General features: G+C 44.7%; 1 long non-coding RNA gene and 1 other non-coding gene across 2 annotated transcripts in view; one reads left to right on the forward strand and one right to left on the reverse strand.

The window, feature by feature from the left end:
* LOC132218152 (uncharacterized) overlaps positions 1–26,712 on the reverse strand; it is a 117,374-nt gene extending 90,662 nt beyond the window's left edge. The window contains exons 1-3 of the long non-coding RNA XR_009449092.1: positions 26,590–26,712; positions 22,606–22,656; positions 1,825–1,883 (exon numbers count right to left, since the gene is read on the reverse strand). This is a non-coding gene — a long non-coding RNA (uncharacterized LOC132218152). The remainder of the gene's footprint in view (positions 1–1,824; positions 1,884–22,605; positions 22,657–26,589) is intronic.
* Positions 26,713–26,976: 264 nt separating this feature from the next.
* LOC132223376 (U6 spliceosomal RNA) lies at positions 26,977–27,083 on the forward strand. The gene has a single exon (XR_009450467.1). It is a non-coding gene; the product is annotated as a U6 spliceosomal RNA (small nuclear RNA).
* Positions 27,084–27,445: the final 362 nt, after the last annotated feature.

Genomic DNA, 27,445 nt, shown 5'->3' on the forward strand with positions numbered 1-27,445 from the left:
CAGAGGCAAGGTTGTTCCAAGAAATTTACAAGTGGTGGGTCAAGCACTGAATTTTGAAAATCATTTACTCATTAAAAATAAATTAGCAGATGTATGTTATCCTATATAATAAAAGGCTAATATGCAAATAGACCAAATGTATGAATAACTGAACAACTGGTCGCTATGATGTGCGCTGACCACCAGGGAGTGTGTGCAGAACATGGCGGGCATTGGCCGCAGTGGGATGGTGGAGCAGGTGAGTGGGGCGCCAGACCAAGGCGGGGTGCTGGTCACTGTCATTGGGGAGAGTCTCTGGTGGTTACTGAAAATTCTTTGCTTCCATGTGCCACAGTCCCACCTGATGCTTGCACCTGCAGCCGGTTCTGGAGCCGCCGCTCGCACCTGCTGCTGGTGCCTGGCGCCAGTCCCAATCACTCAGCGCCATCAGTGAGTGCAAGCAGCAGCTGCCGGCCCCTATCACCCCTGGGAGCTTCTCCACCTCCTCCTGCGGGTGATCAGGGCAGCAGCCACTGCTCGCACCCATTGCTGGTGCCGGCCCCAATCACTCTGCACGTGGGAGCAGTGGCGGTGGGAGTGGGGCTGCTGGCAGACAGAGGACCTGGGGGCTGTGGTGGGAGGGGCTGGGTGGGGGTGCAGAGGATGGGCCGAGACCCGGCCCTGTGCCTACTGCAGCCTCGCTGCCCACAGTTCCTTTCAAGGTGCACAAATTCGTGCACTGGGCCCTTAGTACTTCAATAAAAGTGGAAGTTGGGGTGTAATTGTGTTGCTGTTGTTTTTTGCTTATTTAAAAAAATTTTTTTTCTAAATTGATTTTAGAGAGAGAGGAAGGGAGAGGGAGAGCGAAACATCAATAAGTTGCCTTCTGCATGCCCCCTTCAAGGACTGAGCCTGAAACCCAGGCATGTGCCCTGACTGGGAATGGAACCAGGGACCTTTCGGTGCATGAGACAACGCTCAACCAATTGAGACACACCTGCCAGGGCTTGGCTTATTTTGTTTTCTTTAAACCAGAGACTTGATTGTCTCAGGCTTTAGTTATATCTCTAATATTTTATCTTTTAAGCCAGGTGGAAAATATACTATTCTTTCTCTTGTCATTCACTATATACTTTTTAAAATATATTTTTATTGGTTTTAGAGAGAAAGGAAGGGAGAGGGAGAGACAGAAAAACACTGATGAGAGAGAAACATCAAGCCTGCAACCTGACCATGTGCCCTGACTGGTGCCCTATCCGTGCACGGGGCTTTGCTCAACCACCTGAGCCACACATGCCAGGCTCATCCAGGTATATTTCCTAATGTAAAATTAACCAACTATCTAAATACAGCGGATTCAAATGTACTGTAACACTCCCACTCCCCTGAATTACAGTGCTCTTTCTTGAGAGGCAGAGGCATGGCTGGTTTAGAGAGCTACCCCAAGGTGCATGTGACCCACCACCTAGCCTCAGCTCATAGTGATTAGCCCAGCCAGTGGCGCCAGAAACAGCTGTGGGGATCATGAATGATCTTGGTGTCTGCGAGTTGTGATTCTTTTACTCACTTTCATTTTCTTCTTATTTTACCCACAGAAAAAATCTTATTTTTAGAATTGGGAAGGAGGCAGGAGAGAGGCACCAAACACAAAGACCGCATCACATCCAGAAGGCACAGGAAAGAGCGCGACGGGAGGATCATTTCTATTAGGAACCACACGGCAGTGACGAGCACCAAGTGAAAAACAAACAATGGAGCAAGTGCAATTGCTCATAATCACAGTCACATGGATATGTGCGCCTGAATTCTGTTACAATTTTAAATAGACAAACAAGAGTGACTCACGTTTATTCTGCAACAGCACATACTTCTTTCTTTCCTAATATTATCTGTGGTGTGAAGACCTGGGAAACATGAAATTTATTAGAAGATAAATTTATTTAAGTAAAGCTTCATATTTAAAAAATTAAGTCAGTTATATTTATGGACCTTCCTTACAAAATCACAAGGGTTGGAAAAACCCCTTGAAGGGCTGATTTTGCCACTCCTGTGTTTACAAAGTGCTTTTATAGAGAGCATGCCAAAAAAGGTATGAGGGGCTATTTATTTTACTTCTCTACAAAAGGTTTCCTATTCCTCAAAGACGGAGTATGTATACGAGAATGTGATGTCAAAGGAGTAAATAAGGCTGAGGAACAGAAGAAAAATCACCACATTATCAATTAATTCTACTAAAACTAGTAAGAAGATGAGCTGCAATTCAAAAGGGTCACTGACAAGGATCACAGCTGGACTTCTGAGTAGCAGTATGTGTGATAAATTACATATTTATTTTGTACCAAGTCTAAAATCTTACCATACTATCCCTACACTAAAAATCTGTATCATTTCATTTGGAGGTGGTTTGCTAAGGTACAGACACTAAGAAATACATTTCTTAGAAGAACACTGATTATTTTATTAGACTTAGAACATGCTTAATAATGACGTGCAGGTCCTCTTAAAATAAAAAATATATTTTTAAACTTAAGTCGCCGAGCTGGTTGGCTCAGTGGTTGAGCATCCACCCCAGGAGCAGAAGAGATCAAGGTTTGATTCCTGGTCAGGGCACGATCCCCAGAAAGGGGAGTGCAGGAGTTTCTCTCTCATCAGGTGTTTCTATCCCTCTCTCCCCCTCTCTCTCTAAAAATCAATAAAAACATATTAAACACGTAAGCCTAGTAGGATTTTAAAATAGGATATTTTTCTTCCGAATCACAGCAAGATAAAAGCAAACCAAACACAATCTGCACAATAAAAGACAAGAAAGCCCGGCTGGTGTGGCTCAGTGGTTGAGCTTTGAGCTGGGAGCCAGAAGGTCTTAGTTGGATTCCTGACGGGGAGCATGCCCGGGCTGAGGCCTTGATCCCCAATGTGGGGCGTGGGGGAGGCGGCCGATCCCATGGTTCTCTTTCTCATCATTGATGTTTCTATCTCTTTCCCTTCCTCTCTGAAGTCAATAAAAATGTATTTTAAAAAGACAGGAAAAAAGTAATTAGAATCATAAACAAGCATGAATCATAAGCAAGACTGTCAAAAACTAAATACATAATTTAACAATATATGTAAATGCTTTAAACTACCTAGTAGAAGACAAAGACTCAAAGTTTGGATTTAAAAAAATCAACAATTGCCCTGACCGGTTTGGCTCAGTGGATAGAGCGTCAGCCTGCGGATTGAAGGGTCCCAGGTTCGATTCCAGTCAAGGGCATGTACCTTGGTTGTGGGCACATCCCCAGTAGGAGATGTGCAGGAGGCAGCTGGTCGATGTTTCTCTCTCATCGATGTTTCTAACTCTCTATCCCTCTCCCTTCCTCTCTGTAAAAAACCAATAAAATATATTTTAAAAAATCAACAATTTGCCTCAAAGAGACACACCCAAACAAAATGATACAAAAAGATTAAAAATAACGACAATGTAAGACTGTAACCCTAACTGCATGTGAGTTATAAATACCACTGTGGTACTGACTTTCCAGTTTGGGGGATGGTGGTGGCACTAAATAAATTCTAGTAGAATGCCAGAGTAGAATGATTAAGTATGAACCTGACTACCTGACTATACTAGTAAATTGTTCATGCTAACCCTCTCACTCCTTCACGAATGCCCTCCTCCCCTTCATGTGCACAGGGATCCGGTGTGTGTGTTATGGGTGCATGTACTGGTAGAGGGCATGAGTCACTTTCCTTTTTTTGCACCACACCCAGAACTTGGATACATATCCTTTGAGGCCAGAGAAGGCCACAAATGCCAAAGACTGTTCCAGAAGAGACTGTTGGGCCTCCAAGACACCAGGCCAAGAATCATTATGATAGCCATTAAGAGTGAAGCCCGGCTGACGTGGCTCAGTGGTTGAGCATCGACCTATGAACCAGGAGGTCCACGGTTTGATTCCCGGTCAGGGCATATGCCTGGGTTGCGGGCTCAATCCCCAGTGGGGGGCATGCAGGAGGCAGCCAATCAATGATTCCCTCTCATCATTGATGTTTCTATATCTCTCTCTCCCTTTCCCTTCCTTTCTGAAATCAACTAAAAAAAAGAAAAGAAAAAAAAGGGGGGGGGGGTGAAGACCATGAGAGGATTGGGTGGGAAGGGTTGTTTTTTGGGAAGGAACAATTTTTTATTTTTTTAAAATATTTTTATTGAATTCAGAGAGGAAGGGAGAGGGAGAGAGAGACAGAAACATCAACACTGAGGGAGAATCATTGATTGGCTGTCTTCTGCACTCCCCCTAATGGGGATTGAGCCCGCAACACAGTCATGTGCCCTGGACTGGAATCAAACCCGGGACCCTTCAGTTCGCAGGCTGAAGCTCTATCCACTGAGACAAACCAGCCAGGGCAGGAATGAACGAACAATTCTTCATCTCACTCAGCCCCAGTTTGTCCCTGCTTTGGCAGTTCCCACAGGTGCTGATGCAGCCTCACTTTCTAGGAAGAGAAGTCTGACTTCCCCAATGTTACCCTTTGCTGCTCAAAGTCATGCAGGAACCCAGACAAGCAAGGCAGCTCCGCATTCTTCAATACATGGTTTTTAAGGCTGCTCCACTTGTGACCATTTCTGATGAGCAGGAAGGCAAGAAGGATAGAGTACAGAGCAAGGGTTTTTAAGAATATGAAATTAGAAATGGTACAGTCACTTCTACTCACATACTGTTGGTGAGAGCTTAGCCAATGTAGCAAGGAGTAAGGAGGGGGGATGATAGGGGATGGTGACACTAAGAACCGTAGTTTCTACCTGAGTTGCCTGGGGCCCAGGAAGAATAAGAGAAGAATGTAGCCATCGATCTGCCTAAATTATCATCAATGGTCTGTGCAAGGCCTCTCACTGTTTCTATTCATCATTCATTCATTCACTCACTCACTCTCTTTTAGAGCCAAACCACACACCCTCTCATATAACTCAGCAATCACTTTACTCTGTTTAAAGTACATACTTTTGTTTATATATTCGAAAAATATGTATTTTTTGTGTCCATGTATTTTTTGAGACAATTTTATTGAAGTAAAATTTATACTAAGTAATAGTCAGCTGATCTTGGACAAAGGAGCAAAAGGCAATTCAAAAGGATAGCCTTTTCTTTTTAAAAAATATGAGTTTTTATTGATTTCAGAGAGGAAGAGAGATGGAGAGAGGGATAAAAACATCAATAATGAGAATCATTGGTTGGCTGTCTCCTGCATGCCCCCTACTGGGGATTGAGGCTGCAACCTGGGCATGTGTCCTGACCGGAAACCTAACCATGACCTCCTGGTTCAACCACTGAGCAACACCGGCCGGACAAAAGGATAGTCTTTTCAATAAGTGGTGCTGGAAGAATTGAATGTCTATAGCAAAGAAAAAAAAGAATCTAGACATAGACTTTCCATCTTCACAAAATTAACTCAAAATTTGTCCTAGACTTACACATGAAATGCAAAGCTATAAAACAAAATTTAGGTAACTTTTGGGTTTAGCAATGAATTTTTAGATACAACACCAAAAGCATAAGTCATGAAACAAAAAATTGGTTGGACTATATTAAAATTAAAAACTTCTGCTCTGCAAAAGACACTGTTAAGAGAATGAAAAAGTCACAGCCTGAGAGGAGATATTTACAAAACACATCAACACTAATAAAAGAGAAAAATGGTAATTGGCGTACGAGCTACCCTTTTCATTGGCTAATCAGGGCTATATGCAAATTAACTGCCAACTAAGATTGGCAGTTAACTGCCAACAAGATGGCGGTTAATTTGCATATGTAGGCACAATGCAGGGAGGCGAAAGGGAAAGCAGGAAGAAGCCCCCTGCCACTGACAGTGATTGGAAACCCGCCTTTGCCCTGCCCCCCAGCCATGATTGGAGAATCAGGTGCCTTTTCCGCCCTGGCCAGTGATAGCAGGAAGTAGGGATGGAGCCAGCGATGGGAGCTGGACACGGTCGAAGCTGGCAGTCCCAGGAGCTAGGGGTCCCTTGCCTGGGCCTAAAGCGAAGCCCACGATCGTGGGGCCGCTGTAGCTGCGGGTCCCCGCTGCCCGGGCCAGACGTCTCAGCCAGAGGCGTCCTGCAGGGGCAGGGGCGGAGCCCGCGCGATCGCGGCACCCCCCGCTGCCAGTGCAGGTCCCCGCTGCCCTGGCCAGACGCCTAGGCCAGAGGTGTCAGGCCTGGGCAAGGGGCCGATCCTGTGATTGGAGGGTGATGGGGGTCAACGCCTGAGGGCTCCCAGTATGTGAGAGGGGGCAGGCTGGGCTGAGGGACACTTCCACACACACACACACACACACACACACACACACACACACACCCCCAGTGCACGAATTTCGTGCACCGGGCCCCTAGTATCTGATAAAGGACTAGTATCCAAAATATACAAATTCTTAAAACTCAACAGTAAAAAAACAAACAACCCAATTTAAAAATGGGTAAAACATCTCTGTAGACACTTCACCATGAGGATAAGCAGATAGTAAATAAGCATACAAAAAGATGCTCAACATGATTTGTCATTAAGGAATTGCAAATTAAAATATGAGATTTATTCATAAGTGTATATTTAACTTTATACAAAAATTGCCAAACTATTCCAAAGTGATGAACCACTTTGTATTGCATTCCCACTAGCAATGCATAAGTGTTGCTTTGTATCCTTAATGATAGTTGATACTGTCGTTTTTTAAAAAATTTGAGCTGTTTTGTGATGTAGTAGTATTTCATTGTGGTTTTAATCTGCAAATCCTAATGATTAATGGTATTGAAAATATTTTTATGTGCTTATCTGCCTTCTATATATTTGGTGGTTTGTTTAAATCTTTTGTTTGCTCTTTTAGGTGTGTGGTTTGTTTTATTTATTATTGAGTTGTGAGGTTTCTTTAGATATTGTGGATATGCCAGTATCAGTGAGAGTCCAATCAGGAGAATCATTAACAGGAGATTGGAGTAATGGGGAATTGACTCACACGAGTCAAAGACGACTGACAAATACAGAAAGAAAAGCAAAGACAGGGACAGCCACTTCAGGCAGAGCTGGGATAGAGGTCTGAGGAGCGCTCCAGACCTGTTGGAAAGAGCACAGCGTGGCTCACCAGTGGATACTGAAATCTGCCATTTAGGGTATTGGGGATGTTGTCCACAGGGACGAGCCATACCTTTGAACTTGCTGCACAGTCACCTGAGGGGTCTGGGAGAAGCAGTTCAGTCAGGTGCCTTGCTGGGGCACACCACTTTGAAAAGGTGCTGAGGGAAGCTTCCAGCAGCTGGGCACTGCTGGTTGCTGTGCGCTACCAGAATTGGGAGCTGGAGGCAGGCAATGGAGAAAGCCGTGCCCTGTAGGAGGAGCCCAGTGCAGGAGAACTGGCTGCAGGACAGGGGCCACCGGGAGGGAAGATGCCTTGCTCCTTCGGTGTCTCTCCAGCGCCCTCTACAGCCATAACATCACACCAACGTCACAGGGGAGTATTCACCCAGCCCACCTCCATTATCACAGAGCAGCAAAGAAGGGTGCATTTGGAGCTGAGAAGCAGTAAGTCCATGACTGGCACAGAATTCTTTATCATATGTGTGTTTTGCCAATGCTTCTTCCAGGCCGTGGCTTGCCTTTTCATTTTCTTAACAGTGTCTTTTGAAAAGCATATGTTTGTAATTTTGATGGTGCTCAATATATCCGTTTTTTTTCTTTTGCCACTCATGCTTTTTTAATCCTAAAAAGTCTCTGCCTAACCCCAACTCAAAGATTTTTCCCCCTAAAATTCAATAGTTTTAGCTCCGAGATTTAGGTTTATGAACTATTTCAAGTTGTATATATATATGTGTGTTCCTCAGATATTACTTTTTAAAAATATTTAAAAGACTTTATTTTTCTTTGAACAGTTTTAGGTTCACAGAAAAGTTAGGTAAGGAAGGTACAGAGATTTCCCACACCTGCCTAGCCTCCTCCTTTTACAATATCCCTCACCAGAGGGTTCATTTGTTATAATTGATGAACCAACATTGATACGCCATAATCACCCAAAGTCCATAGCTTACATTAAGATTCACCTGTAGTGTGATATATCCTATGGGCTTGGACAAATGTATGATGACATGTAGCCTTCATTATAGTATCATGCAGTGTACTCTCACTGCCTTAAAAATCCTCTGTCCTCTTCCTGTTCATCCCTCCCCGTGACCTCATATGCATTTTTAAAAATGATTTTAAAAAAATATATATGTTGCCCTAGACAGTTTTGCTCAGTGGATAGTGCATCAGCCTATGGACTGAAGGGTCCTGGGTTCAATTCCAGTCAAGGGCACATGCCTGGGTTGTGTACTCAATCCCCAGTAGGGGGCATGCAGGAGGCAGCCAATCAATGATTCTCTCTCATCATTGATGATCCTATCTCTCTTCCCCTCTCCCTTCCTCTCTGAAATCAATAAAAATATATTAAAAAACACATAGTATATGCAATAAATTATAAAACTATGTGCATGTATTTTAATTTATGTAAATGTTATTGAGTTATTTATCTCATTCTGCTTCTTACTTTTGTCACTCAGCACTGTTTTTAAGGTCTATTTATGTTACTATATCCCTTGTTTCTCTAACTGCTGCATAGTATAGTATAAACCCTCAACACCTTTTTTTTAAATGTGTGTGTTAATCCTCAACCAAGGATATTTTTTCCATTGATTTTTATTTTTTATTATTTTTTTGAGGGGTGGAGAATCATTGATCAGTTGCCTCCTGAATGCCCCCTACAGGGATTGAACTCACAACCCAGGCATGTACCCTGACTGGGAATCGAACTATGACTTCCTGGTTCATAGGTCAACACTCAACCACTTAGCCATACCAGCTGGGCTTTCCATTGATTTTTAGAGAGATTAGAAGGGAGGGGAGGGGGAAGAAGAGAGAGAAAGAGAGAGAGAGACAGACAGACAGAGAGAGACAGACATTGATTGCCTCTGGCTGCTTCCAGCAGGCCGACTCTCCAACCACTGAGCCATGTCAGCCAGGATCAGCTTTCTAACTTTTGCCAGTGTAACGGATGTAAGGTGATTGCATTATTGTCTTTATTTGAAACTCTCTGATTACTGATGATTTCAATTCTTAATAATTATCTTTATATGCCTATTCAGGATTCCAATTTTATAAATTTCCTGCTGGTACACTGCCCATTTTTCTTTTTTTAAATGTTTTCATTGATTTCAGAGAGGAAGGGAGAGGGAGAGATAGAAACATCAATGAGGCTCATTGATTGGCTGCCTCCGGCACACCCCCTACTGAGGATTGAGCATGGAACCTGGGCATATGCCCTTGACCAGAATCGAACCTGGGACCCTTCAGTTCACAGGCCAAGGCTCTCTCCGCTGAGCCAAACCAGGAGGGCTGCCCATTTTTCTTTAGAGCCTGCTACCTTTTGCTTTCTTCAGATTTATTTGCTTTGCTTTTCCTAGTTTCCTAAAATGGAAGCTTAGAACCCTGATTTTAGATCTTTTTTCTCATTACGCATTGATGCTACAAATTTCTCTCTAAGCACTGCTTTTGCTGCATCACACAAGTTTTGATTAGTTGTAGTTTCATTTTCATGTGTCATTTAGAAGTGTGTTGTTTGATCTCCAGGTATCCTGGGATTTTCCGGCTATCTTTGTCATTGATTTCTAGTTTAATTCCAAGGCCTTCTGAGAACAAACACTGTATAATTTCTATTTCTTTAAGTTTACTAAGGTGTGTCTTATAACCCAGAATGTGGTATATCTTGGCAAATGTTCTGTATGAGTTTGAAAAGAATGTGTATTCTTTAGTTATTGGGTGAAATAGTCAATGGACATCAATTTTATCCACTTGATTGATGATGTTGTTGCATTCAACTATGGCCTTACTGATTTTCCACCTGGTAGACTGTTCATTTCTGATAGAGGGGTGTTGAAACCCCCGTTCTCTGTCATATCAAAGAAGAGTTATTTATTTTCAATTTGTTATGCTTTTCACTTGTTAAGACAGAATTCAGACTCCCAGGCTCCTTACTTGCTAGATCGAAAAGTTTCTCTTTTGTTTATTGGTCTTCATGAGTTACTTGTATATTCTATGTACTAATCTCATCATTTTTAGATTTACAAATATCTTATCCTATTCTATCACCTATTGTCTGCCCATAGTATTCTCTTTTGAACAAAAGTCTTTAATTTTGACATCACCAAATTAATCAATTTTTCCTTCTGATTTGTGCTTTTTATTTATTTATTTATTTATTTATTAAATATATTTTATTGATTTTCCACAGAGAGGAAGGGAGAGGGATAGAGAGTTAGAAACATCGATGAGAGAGAAACATCGATCAGCTGCCTCCTGCACATCTCCTACTGGGGATGTGCCCGCAACCCAGGTACATGCCCTTGACCGGAATCGAACCTGGGACCTTTCAGTCCACAGGCCGACGCTCTATCCACTGAGCCAAACCGGTTTCGGCTGATTTGTGCTTTTTAAAAAAAATCTTCACCCAAGGATATTTTTCCATTGAAAATGGGAGAGGGAAAGAGAGAGAAACATCGATGTGAGAGAAACACATCAAATGGTTGCCTCCTGCACTCGCCCTGACCAGGCCCAGGCCAGGGAGGAGCCTGCAACCAAGGCCTGCAACCAAGGTACGTGCCTTTTGACTGGAATTGAACCTGGGACCCTTTGGGTCCGCAAGCCGATGCTCTATGCACTGAGCCAAACCAGCTAGGGTGTCATTCCTAGATTTTGTTATAGTGAATAGAAGTTGGTTACTGGTGCTGAAGAGAAATGTTAATAGACTTATTTTCTTAGGTTAATCTTGTATCCAAGGATTTTACTAAATTCTCTTGTTTTTTTTAAAGATAACGAATTTTCTTTTTAAGTATGTTTTTATTGATTTTAGAGAGAGAGGAAGGGAGAGGGATAGAGACAGAAACATCAATGATGAGAGAGAATCATGGATCGGTTGCCTCCTGCACGCCCCCCAACCCCCACCAGGGATCAAGCCCCGCAACCCATGCATGTGCCCTGACCCGGAATTGATCCGGTGACCTCTTGGTTCATGGGTCAATTCTCAATCACTGAGCCATACCAGCTGGGCTCTTAATAGTTTTAACAGTCTATTTGTTGGTTATCAAATAGATAACCAATAGGATCAACTGCAAGTTCCTGTTTTTCAAAGCAAATGAAAACATAATCGTTACATAATGATAATTTTGTCTCTTCTCTTCCAATCCTTGTATCTCTAATTCTTTCTTCTGTGATAGCTTTATCTAGAACTTCCATTATTATACACCAAATGGTAGCAGTATAGTTGGATATCCTTATTTATTCCAGACCTTAAAGAGAACACACTTAAAATTTCTTCATTAAGTGTAATGATTGTTTTAAGTGTCTGTTATATAACCTTCAGCATGACTGTCTCTCCTATATCAAGCTTGCTGTTATTATTTAATTGTAAACGGGTGATGAACTTTATCAAATGCTTTCTCTTCATCAATTGAGATCATTGTATGACTCTTGTCCTTTATTAAATAGGTGATTTCTGGTGTTGAGCCAACTTAAAATTCCTGGGGTAAACCCTACTTGATCAAAAGTTATTTTTTAGAATATATACCTGTTAGTTAACTCATATTTTATTTAGGATTTTTATATCTAGAACTTAGGTAAAATGAGCCTATTCCTTTCATTTATTGCTTTGTTCTTACTATTTTGGAATCAAGATTACACTGGTTTCATAGAAAAATTTGGGCAACAATTTTCTGGAAAAACTTACATAAAACAGGAGTAAACCGTTCCTTGAAAGTTTGGCACAACTCCAGAAATTCATCAAGTTTCCACTACTTCGACTTCCCTAACCCCATTGTTTTCTACTATTAACACATATTTTGAAAGATTTGGTTGAAATGAGTAAGTGTGCACCTGTTTTTCCCCCAGATGGCTACACCCTGTAGAGAAAGTATACACACAGCCCCTAAAAATGGTGCCACTGCTATGTCCAGCCACTGTCAACCCTTTTACTCCCCTTAGGTAAAAAGATTGCATTCCTCTCCTCAATTTCCCTTCCTCGCTAGCCCTCACCCTTACCCTTGAATAGATGACTCAGCTTCCTGCTTTACTGAGTAAAGGGACCCCTTGGGACTAGCTCTCTAGCATGTCACCTACCCACTTACAGTGACTGTATATCCACATCCAATCCCACCTCTTTCCACCAGTCTCAGAAAATGAGCTGTCCCTTCTCAAGTCCAAGGCAAACCCTATAAATGTGCTCCACCCCCTGCCTGCTTCTCCCAGGGATCACACTCCTTTAGACATCCCCTCCCTCTCCTGAAATTTAAACTCTCCCTACAGGACTCCTCCTCAATCCAACAACATAATCAAATCTCACTCATCCTCCCCAAATCCCTCCTTTGTGTGCTGTAGGACAGGCATTCTCTCACACTGCAGGTGGGAGTGCACACTGGCAAGATCTTTCTGGGAAGCAATTTGGTAACCTGAATCAAAAGCCTGAAAAATATTTGCACCCTTTGTCCCAGTAATCCCACCTCTAGAAATCCATCTAAAGAAGTTATCAGAAATGCTGACAAGGAGAGATGTTTAAAGATGTTAATCTCCCTGTTATTTTAACAGCAAAAATTGGAAACAATCTAAAGGTTCAACAATAGGGGATAAGTTATATAAACGGTACTTAAATAGGATGAAACTTTGAGCAATCACTAAAAATATAATTTTTAAAGAATAGTTGACATGAGAAACTATTCATGAAGCAATGGTATAAGTGAAAACAACAGCATATATTGTATAAAACAGCTAACACTTCTGGAATGTTAGCTATTATACGCATTCTTTCACTCAACCTTCACAACATTCCTGTACAGTTAATACTGTTATTTACATTTGGCAGAGAAATAAACTGACTGGAAATAAAAACATCCATATTTACGAGGGAGGGCCATTAGTGACACATTTTATTTCCTTCATTCTCTCTTGTTTTTTTTCAGTTCTTTAAAGAGGATGTATGACACTTACAAACAGAAATACTGAATCATTTTTCTTCTTTCTGGTTTACATATGCTAGGAATACATAATTTGAACAATACAGAGGAAATGAAAATCCTCTTCACACCACTGCTATTCCAACCACCAGACAGAGCCACTGTGGGCTGTGGCTTTTCTATTTATATTTGCTTTTAGAGTGTATATGGACATATATGCTTTAAAAAGCAAACGTGATCATCTTACCATGTCATTTAAAACTCAAACCTTTGCCCTAACCGGTTTGGCTCAGTGGATAGAGCGTCGGCCTGTGGACTGAAGGGTCCCAGGTTTGATTCCGGTCAAGGGCATGTACCTTGGTGGCGGGCAAATCCCCAGTAGGGGGTGTGCAGGAGGCAGCTGATCAATGTTTCCAACTCTCTATCCCTCTCCCTTCCTCTCTGTAAAAAAATAAAAATAAATGTCAATAAACTACATTAAAAAAAAAAAAACAAAAAAAAAAACTCAAACCTTTAAGCCTCTGAGAGATGTCCAGGGCTCCTTTCTGCTGAAGCGGCCCAAGTTTAATTTTGCCAAGTACTGACTTTGCCGTCACCCCAAGGGCTCTGGCTCTGGGGTCTGGAAAACTGAGTTCCTGTCCTATTCTACCATTTATAGCCTTGCCACCAGAGGGCAATCACTTTTTCTCAGGCGGCCCGTTTCCCCACCTGGAAGTAACAGTTCCTGCCTTGCCCACTTTGAGGGGACATTGGGGTGCTCCAAATGGCTGATGGGTGTGACTGGTTACGTGCTGGGCCCAAAGCAGCACTCTTGGGGCTCCTCCCCTCCGGCCTCTCCTCCCCACTCCCCAGCTGCCTCGGAATTCTTCAGGTCTCCAGAAAGGGCCAGAGTGCCGCAAGAGGGGAAGGACCTTGTCAGCAGGTTAGCACTGCAAGTCCCCAGGCTGGAGCCTGGCTTTTGATCCCTGTCTCCTCCCCCCCCCCCCCCCCCCCAAGAGTCTCTTGGGGAGCAGGGACAGAAGCAGTCTATCCAGGCGCGGGAGCAGAAGACAGCGCGGCGGGTGAAGCAGAGGAAAGCTGTAGGGATCTGGGGAAAGCGCTGTGGGGCTGAAAACACGGCGCGGTGCCCAAAGCGCATGTGAAAGGCTCTGCAGGAGTGAGGTGGCGCGCAGGCGAAGGCCTGACTCCGCGCAGCCGTCGCCCTCCGGTGGCAGCGTGCGGGAGTTACAGCTGCTCGCTCGCCCGCCTTCCCACGCAGGAGCTGCGGGGTTGAGTTACCACTCACACATCCTGCAAGCAGCGGGCCCTCAGCGGGCTCTCTACCGAGGCCCCAAGCCTGTGGGAAGGGAAAGCCAGACATGCGTGGGCCAAGATTGGAACCTGGGCCCTGGGTGCCACCCAACTGACACAATAACCTCTGGTGATTGTGAAAGCAAAAGGCATCAGACAATGAAGGAGAAGATTTTATTTAGACTCTGCCAATATGGAGAATGTTCATTAGTGAGGAAGGTCTCAAAGGAAAGGAAGGGGGCCCTGAACTGCGTGGCTCTGTTGGGTGGTCCAGTAAACCGAAGGTCACGGGTTCGATTCCCTGTAAGGGTACATACCCATAGAGGTCTCTCTTTCCCTCTCTCTCTAAAAAACATAAATAAAAGACATATCATTGGGTGAGGATTTAAAAAAAAAAAAAAGAAGGGGAACTTGAGGTTTGGAGAGACAGGTAAACAAGGGAATGGAGAGGGTTTATTTTCTTGGACTATGGGAAATCAAGGTGGTTCCCCGCCTTATCTATTTCCCCAGAACTTAAAGAGGTGGGGAAATTTCTTTATTTTTTAAAAATGTTTTTTTTTTATTAATTTCCAAAAGGAGGGGAAGGGGAGAAAGAGATAGAAACATCAATGATGAGAGGGGATCATTGATTGGCCGCCTCCTGCACGCCACCTACTGAGGATTGAGCCCACAACCCCGGTATGTGCCCTTCACTGGAATCGAACCCAGGACCCTTCAGTCCACAAGCCGACGCTCTATCCACTGAGTCAAACTGGCTAGGGCTGTTTGTTTGTTTTGATTTTTGTTAATCCTCACCGGAGGATATTTTTCCATTGATTTTGAGAGAGAGAGAGAGAAACATCGATGTGAGAGAGACCCATCAGTTGGCTGCCTCCCCCATCCTCCCTGACTGGGGCCAGGGATTGATTGAGCCTGCAACCGAGGTACATGCCCTTGATCTGAGTGGAACCCTGGGGCCCTTCAGTCCGCAGGTCTATGCTCTATCCACTGAGCCAAACCTGCCAGGGCAAGGCGGGGAATTTCTTAACCACTGCTGCCTTTTGGGAGCACAGGACTCAGGTGAAAGTCAGTCTCATCACAATAAAGGAAGCATGCTGCAGGATGGCCAGTTAAGAGGTGAGGAGAGGGAAGCCCACTTCACCCACCTGTGAGTTTAGTGGCTGAGGCAAGATTTCAACCAGAAGATACCAAGGCAGCAAGGAGACCCCAACGTAAGGTTTAAAGTTCCATCTAAGAGTAAAATCAGAAAGTCACAGTGCAATGGATTCAGCAGTGGAGTGATTTTTCAGAAGTGGGTCCCAGGACTTCCTTTCCAATGTTTCTCACGTGACTCAGGGTAGCAAGGGAGTTAGCCTGAGTTTCAATTCCCACTTTAAAATGGAATGAGAGAAATAAATAAATAAATAATAGAGTGAGAGCTGCCATGCCAGAGGAACTGCCTTGCATTTTTATGCCTCAAACTCTTGGAATGTTAAAATAGGGCAAAACGAACTTTGAACTGGGCCTAAAGCAACCTGGTGTCCCAAAGAACTGCTGGCAAGGGATAACGAGAAAGTGGATATCATGACTACCAAACTGATGACTACCAGACTAAAAATTTACAGCATTTTTTAGAATTAGCGTCACTATGTCACATTATCTGCACCAATAGAAATGTCTTCCTTCTATTGATGTAACTGCTCCCCTTCCCTTTCTCATAAGCACCCATTGCCTTTGCCTGGTAATTGGAACATTACTTGGGCTTCTGCCTGAATCAGTGCTTCCTGAATGATTTATCTCAAATAAATGTTCATTGCCTATCATTTTTTAAAAAATGTATTTTTATTGATTTCAGAGAGGAAGGGAGAGGGAGAGACAGAAACATCAATGGTGACAGAGAATCATTGATTGGTGTCCTTCTGTACGGTCTTACTGGGATCGAGCCCGAAACCCAGGCATGTGCCCTTGACAGGAATCAAACCCAGAACCCTTCAGTGTGCAGGCTGACGCTCTGCCCATTTAGCCGAACCAGCTAGGGCTCGTTGTCTCTCATTTTGAAAGGCCTTTTATTTTTAGGTTAAAAATAACTGTGTGTGTGTGTGTGTGTGTGTGTGTGTGTGTGTGTGTGCGCATCTCACATGTTGATCTTACAAAGTGAAGTTCACATACTTCCATTGAATCTGGCAGAACTCTGTAACTGCCCCAACCAATAAGACACAGCAGAAGTGACTCCAAATGATTTCTGACGTTTAGATATAAAAGGCAATATGGCTTCCACCTGGCTCGCTCTCTCTCTCTCTCTCTCTCTCTCTCTCTCTCTGAAACTTGCCCTTTGAACTCAGTCTCCACTATATTGCTATATTGTGAGCAAGGTTAGGCTACATGAGAACTCATACGTCGGGCTTCTGGTTAATAGCCCCAGCCAGGCCCCCAGCTGGCTGATAGCCAGCACAACTACAGGTGAATAAGCCTTCAGACGACTAAGGCCAAGCTGGAGAGGAGCTTTTGAGTCCTCCTGTTCAGGCCTCAGAGAGTGCGGAGGAGAGCCAAGCCATCCCTCCTGAATCCTGTCTAGATTCCTGATGCACAGAAACTGCAAGAGATAATAAATGATTATTGTTTTAAGCCATTATGGGGTAATTTGTGTAGCCATAGTAACTGAAACATGCAGTATACATGAAAACCACTTAAACATAGATAATTCAATATAATTATCATAAACATGATGAAAACTTGAATGTCAAAACCAATTTATAAAAAAAGAAGACCTACACAGTTTTTCAAAAGGCATATGATAACCTGAGCCTTAAACAGAACTGGAAAAGTCTTCCCACTTTATCTTATAAGGAGGCAAGATTATAAATTTATCTCGGATCTGATAGTTAGAGAAATATGGGTTCAAAAAAGTTTTGTGGTGTTTTTTTTTTTACCATTTTGAAGGTGTCAACAGAATGAAACAATAGGCTGTATTCCTTCCAACTCACAGAAAATAAAAACAAATAAATACTGTGCATATCACAAAAGGCAAAAAACTAAGAAAGAGGACATCTAGACCAAAACATGAAAATAAAGTCCTAACATGAAAATAGGACCAAATTTGCCAGAATAAATATAAATGCATTGTACTCTCCTACTAAAAGCCACAGACCCTCCGACCAAGTTAATACAATCTAATTCAGTGGTTCTCAACCTTCCTAATGCTGCGACCCTTTAATATAGTTCCTCATGTTGTGGTGACCCCCAATTTCATTGTTACAAATTGAACATAATTAAAGCATAGTGATTAATCACAAAAACAATGTGTAATTATATATGTGTTTTCCAATGGTCTTAGGTGACCCCTGTAAAAGGGTCGTTCGACCCCCCATAGGGGTTGCGACCCACAGGTTGAGAATTGCTGGTCTAATGGAAGGGCCAAGCCAATGGAAGTGACCACCGCAGAAAGCCATGCCTGCAGGACAGGAGGTGCTGCCCAGTTTTCTGGCTGAGCAACCCCCAACAGTGAGTGGGGGTGAACCTTCTTGCTGGGGGCTAATTCCATCAGGTCATAAATGCAAGAAGATCATCAAAAGCTTGGTGGACCTTGAGGCTTCAGCAGGGCTGAAGATACATATTATTGCCTGCTGGAATAGCTGAAAGCATTTCCCCAAACCTAAAGATTTGCATATGTTATTATGGGGTGGGGCCACAACATTAGTAACAAAGACACAGAATTTCCGGAGGATGAGGCCCAGAAATCAGGATTTTAAAAAGATTCCCAGGTGATTCTAATGTGCAGCCAAGGTTGAGAACCACTGCTTTAGGGCAATTTGTGTTAATAAAAAGCTAGGGGTCTGGAGATTCAGAGAACTTGGTTACTGAAGCTAGGTCTCCTCTGGCTCCCCAAAATTACCTTCTAAATTTACATTTCATGTCTAGTCTCTTTATTAATTTACTTGCAGCCCCTTTTCCAGATTCCTGAACACTTCTAGATGCTGAGAAACACCCCGGCGCCTTCCCCTTCTTGTCTGCAGGCTCTGGGCCAGAGTAAAGGGCAAGGCACGCGTGTGTTACTGACCCTGTGACTTTACCCAGACCCACCGGCAGGTCATCAAGGAGAATTCCTCCCAGGCCCCTGCCAACAATTTGCCACTTTTCTGAAAGGCTCTAAGTTTTTGTCTTTTTCTATGTCTTAATTAGCTTTTAAATTAGGAAGCTGGGAGATGGTATAAAACAAGGAAGATTGTTCTAATGCCATCTTAACTCTAAAATCCTATTATCTGTCATTTGTAATAGGAGAAGCTTAAAAAAAAACAACAACACGTGTCTATTAAACATCAGGTGCTGTTACATGCTATGAGTACAACGATGAATAAAGTCTGGCCCCTCGCCCTAAGGAGGTGTTCAGGGTCTGAGCAGGGAGGGGGCAGGGCACAGGGAAGGCAAGCAAGTAAACAACTAACTTTAATACCAGGCAGGAGAAAATAAACACTAAATATAGGTACTGAGTGGCAAGAACGGGGAAGAGGAAGCAATGAATGCTGATGGAGCGATGAGAGAAGGCTTTATGGCCGAGTCCGCAGGGCCTCGCTCTGAGCCCACAGCAGTAAACTATAAATGAAGGGAACTACCCACACGCCCGAGGTGCTGCCAGCATAGAGCCTGGGTCACCCAGGGGCAGCGGAGTCACTCTGAGGGGAAGGCCCCTTCCCCTGGGGCAGAGAGAAATGGGTCACACTGGGTCCAGGGGAAAGCAGTGGCCTAGCAGTGATGGCGAACCTTTTGAGCTCGGTGTGTCAGCATTTTGAAAAACCCTAACTTAACTCTGGTGCCGTGTCACATATAGAAATTTTTTGATATTTGCAACCATAGTAAAACAAAGATGTATATTTTTGATATTTATTTTATATATTTAAATGCCATTTAACAAAGAAAAATCAACCAAAAAAATGAGTTCGCGTGTCAGAGGTTCGCCATCGCTGGTGAAGCAGCAGCATGCAGGAGACCCCAGAGGACTCTGAGGCTCTGGCAATTACCGAAGGGGAAATAACGCTAATGACCAGAGTGGGCACTTTCTCAGTCTCAGGTCGGGGCAGGTGGTGGTTGGACGAAGCCTCAGGAAATGTGGGTGGGGTCTCAGCTAAAAGGGGAGGAGTAAATGAGCACTGACTGGGTGCCTTTCAGTGCCAGGCACTGCAGAGCATTCTAATCTTCATTAACTCTGCAAATACTTACTGAGCACCTGCAATGTGCCAAACACTGTCTTAGGCACCGGAGATACAGTGGTAAACAAAACAAAAATCTTGCTCCTCGTGCACAAAGAAGTATTTGACATAAATTCAGTGATACATACTTGTCATCAGCATTAAGTACTCTGAAAAAAAATGAAAGGGAGTGCTACTATTAAGAAGTGGTTAGGGGCCTGGCCAGCATGGCTCAGTGGTTGAGCATCAACCTATGAACCAGGAAGTCACAGTTTGATTCCCAGTCAGAGCACATGTCCAGGTTGTGGGCTCAATCCCTAATGTGGGGTGTGAAGGAGGCAGCTGATCAATGATTCTCTCTTATCATTGATATTTCTCTCTCTCTCTCCCTGCCTCTCTGAAAATCTATCTGCCTATCTATCATCTATCTATCTACCTGCCTATCTATCATCTATCTATCTATCTGCCTATCTATCATCTATCTATCTATCTATAAAATAAGTGGTTAGGGAAGGCCTCCTGGAGGAGGTGACATCAGAGCAGAGACCTGAATTAGCAGGAGTATGAGCCTTACATTTAGTGAATCTCCCTGGTCTAAAGAAGAAACACAGCTCAGAGAAGGGCAGTGGCTTTACCTAGCTTACAAAGTTCCCAAGACATGACCAGGAGAGGGTGTTCCTCCTGAGATTCTGGGCTCAGGCGACGTACTGAGGTAGCGCCTGACCCTCAGGCCTTCTGTTTACAGACAGTTGTGGCTTCACAGACTCTCAGACCAACCCACCCGGTACCAGGTCAGCCCACTGGTTCCTTCACTTTACTTCTTCCCCTCCCCCTTTCTCCCTTCCTTCTCTCCCTCTCCCTCTGCTTCTTCTCTTTCTCGCCCACCTCCTCCTCCTGGTTTTCAAAGCATTTTATTATAAACACTGCAAAGTTTGTTACACAAAAACACAAAGTTTCCGTTTAATGGATAATTACAGGGAGAACACCGGAGTAACCAGCGCCCACTGAAGAAACAGAATACTGCATCACCCCCAGACCCCACATGTGCTCCTTCCCATTTTCCTCTCACCTGTGGCGACCTCTTCCTTGCTTTTCTCATCATTAACCACCTGTATATGTGTCCCTAAACAATAGAGTTTAGTTTTGCCTGTTTTTGAACTTTATATAAATGGTATAACTGTATATATTCTTTGTGTCTTACTTCTTTCACTCAGCAACATGTTTACAAGATTCATCTGTTTCTGGGCTTACTGGTTTGCTTAGGGCTTCCTTAACAAAGGACCACAGACTGGCTGGCTTAAACATCAGAAATTAATTTATCACAGATCTGGGGGCTGGACGTCTGAGATGAGGTGTCGGGAGGGCGGGTCCACTGTTCCAGGCCTCTGTTCCAGACCTCTCTCCTGGCTTGTGGATGGCCTGGGTCTTCTCCTGGGTCTTTACGTCTTCCCCGCTCTGTACCTCTCTACACCTACATTTCCTCTTCCTGTAAGAACGTGTTATATTGGATTAGGGCCCACCCATTTGACTGCATTTTAACTTTACCTATGTAAAGACCCTAACTCCAAATATGGTCACACCTGAAGTAGGGGGTTGTTAGGACTTTACCATAGGAATAGTGTGTGTGGGGGTGGGGGTGGTTACAACTCAGCCCCTAACACGGGATGTAACTAGTTCACTGGAACTTGGAGCTCCGACAACCATCTTGGACGACGAGTTGTTGCCCTAAATGATAAAAGAGCCTAGCCCTGTGCCACAGTGGAGCCATCAGACCAAACCCTGAAAGACAACTTATTTCATGCAAGAGAGACATTAACCTGTCATTGTAAAGCCATTGTTATTTGGTTTTCTATTAGATGAGGCAGAACCTAATCCTGACACTTAACGAAAATACACGCTTTCAGTTAAATACAAACATGTGTTTGCTTGAGGTAAGTTTTACTGCTTCCATTAAAATCATTCTTGCTGGTCAGTAAATGATAATATATTTGTCTCCACATTCAAATTTATTATTATTTTTTACTATTTCAGAGAGAGGAAACAGGAGAGAGAGAGAGAGAGAGAGAGAGAGAGAGAGAGAGAGAGAGAGAGAGAGAGAAACATTGATGTGGCAGAGAAACATCAATCTGTTGCTCCCCGATTAGGGATCAAACCCACAACCTGGATATGTGCCCTGACTGGGAATTGAACCCACCACCTTTTGGTGTATGGAATGATACTCCAACCAACTGAGCTACATCAGTCAGGCTACATGCATTATTATTAACAATCAATAAATGGTAAATAAGGTGGGTTTCTTTTTATTTTTAACTAGAGGCCTGGTGCACGAAATTCACGTATGGGTAGGGTCCCCAGGCCTGGAGGTGATCAGGGCCTCCCCCTTCCCTTGCTCCCTCAGCGTCCTGCCGCCGTCACTGCTGGTTGCCAGCCATGTTCTGTGCCGCCCCCCGGTGGTCAGTGCACGTCATAGCAAGCGATCAAACTCCTGGTCCCCCGGTCAAACTCCCAAGGGGACAATTTGCACATTAGCCTTTCATTATATAGGATTCGTCAATAGGCTAATTTGGGGCAACAAAGACCAATATGTCACTCCAGCAGAAGCCTTACTCCTTACTCAAGCCACTTGAGTCATTCCCCAGCCAGGCCCAGGGAAAGGCAGTTGAAGCCGTAACCCTGACACCCTGCCCTGGGGTGGGTCCCGGAGCCCCTCACCTCCCCAAGGCAACAACACTCGCATCACCAGAGCCCAGAAGAGCTGGGTGTAAGTACAGATTAAGTTTCAGTTTTTATTTAAAGATCCTAATTTCTGGGCGTTTATTTTGGGGATTACAGTGGTGGCTTAAGCTACTCTAAGACATTATAAGTTGAAGTCTTTCCTTCACTTGGCTGCTAAAGTTTAATTCAGTCTAATTATTTCATATGGCATCAACGATAATAGTTTCATAATTTCTAGTATATTAAGCACTTAATATGTTGTGTCATTTGAAATCACATATTAAACTCAGCAAAGTACATTTTAATGAGAGTTAAGTGGTGTGAAAATATTAATGCAATGTGATGGTTCATCGTGGTGCTCGTATTTTGTAGGTCTGCTCCTGATGCACACCGGCCTCGCTCACCAGGTAAGGGAAGCATTTAATTGCCTGAGGCTGGAATGGGTGTCTAACAAGCCGACATTCCTACCTTTTGCCGTACAGCACTTCACAGCGGGGTTTCTCATGGGGCTGCATGACCCTATAAAGCAAGTAGGGAAACCATTATTTCCATTTTAGAGATGAAGACACTGAGGGAGGCTTATCGCTGGGCCGTAAATATGGCCCTTCACGGCTCCAAACCATTGTTGTTGGCCCTGTGCCACAGCTGCTATCAGTGTAACCGGGGGGGAAGTGATGGCTGGACTCAGGGCGACGAGGATTTGGACAGAGCCACCCAGATGCTGGCAGACTTCATACCTGGACTTGGAAATTTTTTTTGCACCCTCTTTTTAGGTACCTTCCACAACCTAAACCTAAGCACCTCATGCTCTTAGGCCACCCTGGGATTGCCAGAGAAAAAGAGTCTTTAAATCACAGTGAACCCTTAATGTAGCAACAGCTCAAAATAATCATGCATCGCCCTAACCGGTTTGGCTCAGTGGATAGAGCGTTGGCCTGTGGACTGGAGGGTCCTGGGTTCGATTCCCGTCAAGGGCATGTACCTTGGTTGCAGGCACATCCCCAGTAGGGGGTGTGCAGGAGGCGGCTGATCGATGTTTCTAACTCTCTATCCCTCTCCCTTCCTCTCTGGAAAAAATCAATAAAATGTATTAAAAAAAAAAAAAGCATGCATCAATGGCAGGATTTATGGCAACAGAGAGATTTTAGAGAGCTTCCAGAACCCCTGAAATTGAACTCCCATGAAGCTCAAAGGGACTTCCGTCAGCCTTGGGTGTGTCTTCAGTCACACCCAGCCCTCCGCCAGCCATGCGCTATCTGGGCCTGTGGAGCTTCTGGGTCAGCCTGTGAACTCGGCGTGTCCCTGCCCTACATTCTGGGAAAGCCACAGATGTCTTTCACCTCAGAGTTCTCAGTACAGAGAAGACCAAGGCTGCTTCTCTCCACATCCCTGCTTCTTCTTCCTTCTGGTGGGGCTGATGGGAGTCCCTGGCCCTTCTCACTTCAAATGAAATGAAATATGAAACATAATGGTTGTAGGGGAAATACTGTCACTTTCAAGCAGTGGTTCCCAACTTGGGGCACACACCCCAAAGGGAGACAATTTGACTTTTAAAAGAGGCAATTCAAGAATGAGTTATTAACAGTGAATTTTTTGCATTTCTTATGGTTCTAGGGGCCTCATATACAATGTCTATACTAATAAAAGAGGAATATGCAAATTGTCCAGGATGCCATCACAGTAACGACCAGCAGGCTGCGTGGGGAGACCAGGCCACAGGGGAGGGCAGTTAGGGGCAACTAGGCTGGCAAAGGGGGCAGCTGGGGGCGACCAGGCAGGCAGGCAGGTGAGCAGCTAGGAGCCAGTGGTCCCAGATTGTGAGAGGGATGTCCAACTGCTGGTTTAGGCCCGATCCCTGGGATAGGGCCTAAACCGGCAGTTGGACATCCCACGAGGAGTCCAGGATTGGAGAGGGTACAGGATGGGCTGAGGGCCCCCCCCCTCCCCATGCACAAATTTCATGCACCAGGCCTCTAGTATAAATATATATTGTGACATATTTATGCATTTGAGTTCTCTATTATGTTTTGAAACTTTGCTATTTTTCATATCACTTCATGTTATTATTTTTTAACAGTTTCTTAGTGATTTCTTCCTTAGTACTTCAACTGTCCTTTAATTCTTTTATTTTTCTCTTTCATGGATGCCATGTTTTTTGGAAGCTTGTTCAGACTAAGTTAGTGGCCTTTTAGGCTTCATCCACGTGACTAGAAGTTCACTTTTTGAATAATAAGAATTATATGTCACGGGGGTGGGGGTGGGGCCAGGGAGAGAATCAGGATTTTAGAGATGCTTAGGTGGGGCATGGCCATAAAAGGTTAGAACCACTGCTCTAGAAAATCCTAAGAGCGCATGTCTTCACTGACGGATTTTCACTATTAAAAATAACCCAGTTCTTCATTGTTCAAAATCAAATTAAAGCTGGCTTTGTCCTTTCCCACTAGAGTGGTGGGAAATACCACCTCAGACAGGATTAGGGAAACCACTCCTCATCTCTTGGGGTTCTGCAGCTCGGGACATTCAGGGAAGACTGTTGGGACTTGGGCCACCTTAGGTCTACAGAGTGGCAAGAAGCCAACAGCTCTGAGAGCTGGAGTCCCACCGCAGCTCTGAGACAGCTGAGCAGTGCCAGTCCTCTCTGTACCTGTGCACTCCGTTAGCATCTGCCCCTCGGGGGTCTATAGTAATTTGGACTTCCCTGGAAGTCATGACCCCCTTGGCTCTCCATCACTGAGTCCCTCCCCCTGTCTCCTCTCCTCCAGCTTCATGCCACATAAAACCCATTTTCTCTCCTCTCTTCCCCACCCCCTTCCTCCACACTGGGCCTTCAGGGCTCAGGGGCAAGTGTTGTGTGGTTCAGCAGGTCCAAACCCTAGGTCAACAACAGTCCCCCTGGACTGTTTCTGGGGTCTGCATGCCCCAAGGATGGCCAGCATGCCCCACCATTCTAGAACAGAAAACAAAAAGTGTTGGTTTTTACATCTTGCTAATTACAGTCTCAAAAAAAGTTCTTCAGTTACCCAGTTACAAAAATCACGGCATGTCAAAGCTGAAAGAGACGTTAAAGATAATTTCTAGGGAAGTTTCCTCATTTTGCACAAGACAAACAAGATCAGAGAAGGCCTGGGAGTTGGCTAAGGTCACAAAGACAGGTGTGGGGAGGATGGCTCTTGTGTCCCAGAAGTGGTGAACACCCTGGTCGATCCCCTGCTGGTTTTTGCAATGAGGCAGTTATGAACCCACAAGATGTACCTGTCACCATGGCAAGTGTGCGCATCCACTGTGTCGAAAGGCTCTCCTTCTAAATAAATGTAATTGAAAATGAGCATCATCGCCCATCCATGCTAATACGCTTTTGCGTTATTTGCAATTCCCTTTCGTAAATCTGAGGGAAACATCATTGCCCAAATTAGCTCTTTTCGCTCAATAAAGGCTATATTAACATTCGGAGCTTGTGTTTGCTTACTGCTTATTTAGAGAGAGGTCAGAGAAGTTGGGCCCACGTGCCTAATTTCCATTTCACTAAAAACAGGTGGGGGAGGGGACCTCCAAAGTCCCCAGAAGCCGGATGGAGTGCCCTCCGCTGAGGCTGACCGAGTCCCTCGGCTCTCGCAGTGCACCAAACGCTTCCACAGCGGCCTTCCCCGAAGGACTGGCCCCGGTGCGTGAACTGACTCAGCGGGCTCAGGTCTTCCTCTGCCTGGACTCTCAGGGCTGCCTCCCCAGCATCAAATGACAGCTCAAATGCCCCCTCTTCTGCCCATCTACTAAAGCGGCCTTCAGGCCCCACTCACTGTCTGTCCCTTATATTTTTTTCTTTCTAGTCTGGCTCAGCCCTGAGCATGCTTTCCTGGCGCCCTTGCTGGAACGGAAGCTGCATTTCCACAGCAACCCTAACCATTCGTTCACCCCTGCAGCGCGGCGCTGACATCACAGGTGCTCGGTATTGGTTGAACGAACGGAGACAGGAAGTCTGGGCTGATAAGGCCTTGGGAGGCCGCACCCCGGGTCCCAGATCTGTTCTGAGTTCCACTGGGAACTCAGGGAAAACATCAGTATTTCAGAGCAGACTTGCGTTGGAATCCCAACTTCGTGTCATCACTGGAGGATAATTTTGGCCTTGATGGTTAACCTCTCGGAGCCTCAACTGTCTAACCTACAAACTGAGAGGAATGGCACTGATTTAGTGTCTGGTCCAGTGCGGACAAAGGGCGTGACCTTTCTCAGGCAGCCACCAATCCGCGAGTCACCCTACGGGAAGCCGGGGGGGGGGGGGGGGGGGGGGCTGGTCCAGAGAACCCCAGAGGAAGCGGCGGCCGCCCCTACCCAGCACCTTCCGGCTCACGATTCGTGGCTCCAGCCCTACCAAGGGTCCCAGCGCGCGCGGCTCTGAACCGTTTCGGGGTCTCGGACCAGACTTCTGTGGGGATCTCATGCACCATAGTCCCTCACCTAAAAAAATGCACTCGCGCCGCGCACAGGATGCCCCGCCAGGACCAAGTCCGCGCCTACTCGGACCTGCGCGGAAGAGGTGCGCAGCGGCGCGCACCTCGTGACGGAGCGTGACTTCCAGCGCCGTCCGCAGGCTGCAAAAGGTCGGGCGGGTAGGAGCCATTTCCCATGATCCCCTCATTTGCATATGCAATATAAGAAGGTTAGGTAGACAATTTACATTTAATTTGGACATAACCAAAAAGATGCAGTCATAGTTGGTATTAAACAGAACTCCATAACTTCTTGAATGTTTTGGAATTAAAAAGAGAGCACAATATAGTCACCATAACTGTAAAAGGTTTGATATTATGGGCTTTATATACCTGTTGACAACTCCTGTGGTTTGTGCTCGCTTCGGCAGCACATATACTAAAATTGGAACGATACAGAGAAGATTAGCATGGCCCCTGCGCAAGGATGACACGCAAATTCGTGAAGCGTTCCATATTTTTGCCTAACGTCCTATCTTGGAAGGTAGGGTAAGAGGAGTTGGAGGGTAGTCAGATCCATCTGTTTGGGATGCTTTTTCCAACTGGCACTTGGGCCACTGTCTTCTCTTTTCTTGCCTCCCTCTGCTTCCCTCTGCACTATCCTGACTTACCTTATACTTAAGGAAATGGCCTTGCCAAAGTTGATCCATTTCAGGTGCAAATCATAACGGACTTTTGTGCTATGATAAATATAAAGTGATATAAAACAGGAACTTGCCACCAGACTGACTCCTTATGCTGCCCCTGAATCTTAAAAAAAAAAAATGCCCACTCCTTGTTGGGCATCTACCACGTGCCAGGGGCTTCACCAATATCTCATTTTA

This window comes from Myotis daubentonii, chromosome 1, assembly GCF_963259705.1.
Source record: "Myotis daubentonii chromosome 1, mMyoDau2.1, whole genome shotgun sequence".
Classification (NCBI taxonomy): domain Eukaryota; kingdom Metazoa; phylum Chordata; class Mammalia; order Chiroptera; family Vespertilionidae; genus Myotis; species Myotis daubentonii.